Raw genomic sequence first — 3,197 nt, 5'->3', positions numbered from 1 at the left:
AGTGGATCCTTTCTATATAATGTATTTCTTTTGATGTTAAGATCCCAACTATGGTCTTCTCTCAGCCACAACTAAGTGATGTCCACAGCATCATAGCGACCAGTCTCTAATTGCGCCATGAGTTCCTCCACCTTATTCCGAATGCTACGTGCAATAACATACAGCACCTTCAGTCCTGCATTTTTTTTCCTTTTCAATTTTGTCTCTGTGGTACAACTGAACTCTTTGGGCTGTCTGCATTTGTACCCAGTCATTGGCTTGTCCTTCCTTACGTTCATGTTATACCCATCATCTACTTGTAAACCTGCTGGCTCATCCTCAGCTCTATCACACTGGTTCCCATCCCCCTGCCATATTAGTTTAAACCACCCCCAACAACTCTAGCAAATCTGCCCGCAAGAATATTGGTCCCTCTCGGTTTCAAGTGTAACCCCTCCCTTTTGTACAGGTCACACTGACCCAGAAGAGATTCCAATATCCAGAAATCTGAATCCATGCCTCCTGCTCCAAATCTTTAGTGACACATTTATATATCACCTCATTCTATTCCTACCCTTACTGTTATGTGGTACAGACAGCAATCCCAAGATTACTACCCTTGAGGTCCTGCTTCTCAGCTTCCTTCTTAACTCCCCGTATTCTTTTTTCAGGACCTCCTCCCTTTTTCATCCTATGTCATGGGTACCAATATGTGCCATGATTTCTGGCTGCTCACCCTCCATTTTCAGGATATTGTGGACGCATCCAGAAACATCGCAGACCCTGGCACCTGGGAGGCCAACTACCATCTGTGTTTCCTTTTTGCATCCACACAATCGCCTATCTGTCCCCCCAACTATTGAGTCCACAGTTATTGCTTCGGTTCCCTACCCTTCTGAGCCACAGGAACACCGCTGTTGTTTCCCCCGGGTAGGTCATCCCATCCAACTGTACTCAAAGGGAGTGCTTATTGTTAAGGGGTACAGCCACAGCGGTTCTCTCCACTATCTGACATTCCCCCTTCCCTCTCCTAACAGTCACCCATTTATCTGTCCTCTGTAGCCTTGGGGTGACAACCTCTCTGTAGCTCCTGTCTATCACCGCTTCACTTTCCCGATCAAGCTGTAGGTCATCAAGCTGCAGCTCCAGTTCCCTAACACAGTCTCTAAGGAGCTGATGTACCTGGTGCAGATGTGGCCATCGAGGAGGCTGGGAGTCGCCTGGAAATCCCACAACAGAATACTGGCTCTATAGACATAGCCCCTATTCTCTCTAGATTAAATAAGAAATAAGGAGTGAACTGGGTTTTATCGCCGAAGCACTGTTTGAGCCAAAGCCTTCCTACTCTGCCTCAAGCTACTCTGAGGATGACCGCTGCCATGATGACCGCTGCCATGATGACCACTGCCATGATGACTGCTGCCATGATGACCACTATCATGATGACCACTGCCATGATGACCGCTGCCATGATGACCACTGCCATGATGACTGCTGCCATGATGACCACTATCATGATGACCACTGCCATGATGACCACTGTCAGGATGACCACTGCCATGATGACCACTGCCATGATGACCACTATCATGATGACCACTGCCATGATGACTGCTGCCATGATGACCGCTGCCATGATGACCGCTGCCATGATGACTGCTACCACGATGACTGCTGCCATGATGACTGCTGCCATGATGACTGCTGCCATGATGACCACTGCCATGATGACCGCTGCCATGATGACTGCTGCCATGATGACCGCTGCCATGATGACCGCTGCCATGATGACCGCTGCCACGATGACTGCTGCCATGATGACCACTGCCATGATGACCACTGCCATGATGACCGCTGCCATGATGACCACTGCCATGATGACCGCTGCCATGATGACCGCTGCCATGATGACCACTATCATGATGACCACTGCCATGATGACCACTGTCAGGATGACTGCTACCACGATGACTGCTGCCATGATGACTGCTGCCATGATGACTGCTGCCATGATGACCGCTGCCACGATGACTGCTGCCACGATGACTGCTGCCATGATGACTGCTACCATGATGACCGCTGCCATGATGACTGCTGCCACGATGACTGCTGCCATGATGACTGCTGCCACGATGACTGCTGCCATGATGACCGCTGCCATGATGACCGCTGCCATGATGACTGCTGCCATGATGACTGCTGCCACGATGACTGCTGCCACGATGACTGCTCCGCTGGGCAGTGCCACTCTTTTATAGAGACTGAGTTTCCCGTTGGAAATCTCTGTTAGATCTGCGTGGGACTGTGCCTGCGCAGCACTCTAATCAATGACTCCTGTCGAAAAACTTGCTGCTTTTTCAAGCTCTTGGTCAGACCTGTGTGGGAATGCTCCTGTTGTGCTCCAATCAACAGTATGGTGAAGATGTTTGGTTGTTGCTCAGAATGGGGAAGAAATGTGATCCAAGTGACTTTCACCAAGGAATGATTGCTGGAGCCAGACGGTGTGGTTTGAGTATCTTGGGAACTCAGAGGAGGGGAAAGGGAGACAGTGGAGGTCCCACGTTGTGCAATTTGAATATGGTTGCTCTTTAGACACATAAAGCCTTGTGTGTGAAAGTTAACAGATTAGAGATTGGCTAACCTGCCACATGGATATTGAAACATTGAAATGTGTGCATATGATACAGTGAAATGTGTACGTGCTCAATACAATCTTCACTGAGGTGATTTAATGCAAATGACACGTTTCACTGTATGTTTCAATGTTTCGGTGTACATGTGACAAATAAAGTTAATCTCATCCGGTTTAAATGTGTCAATTATGTCAAATCAAATCAGCAGGGTCTGTGCTGGGGGAAGCCCACTAGTGTCACCGTGCTTCCAGCTCCAACACAGCACGCCCGTTATTCACTAACCGTACAGCACGCCCGTTAATCACTAACCGTAACCCGTACGTCTTCCGGCTCCAACACAGCACGCCCATTATTCACTAACCGCACAGCACGCCCGTTAATCACTAACCGCACAGCACGCCCGTTAATCACTAACCGTACAGCACGCCCGTTATTCACTAACCGTACAGCACGCCCGTTATTCACTAACCGTAACCCGTACGTCTTCCGGCTCCAATACAGCACGCCCATTATTCACTAACCGCACAGCACGCCCGTAATTCACTAACCGCACAGCACGCCCGTTATTCACTAACCGCACAGCAC

Source organism: Mobula birostris, chromosome 10 (genome assembly GCF_030028105.1).
Source record: "Mobula birostris isolate sMobBir1 chromosome 10, sMobBir1.hap1, whole genome shotgun sequence".
Lineage (NCBI taxonomy): Eukaryota > Metazoa > Chordata > Chondrichthyes > Myliobatiformes > Myliobatidae > Mobula > Mobula birostris.
The sequence above is the reverse complement of the archived record's forward strand: the minus strand, read 5'-3'. Positions refer to the sequence as shown.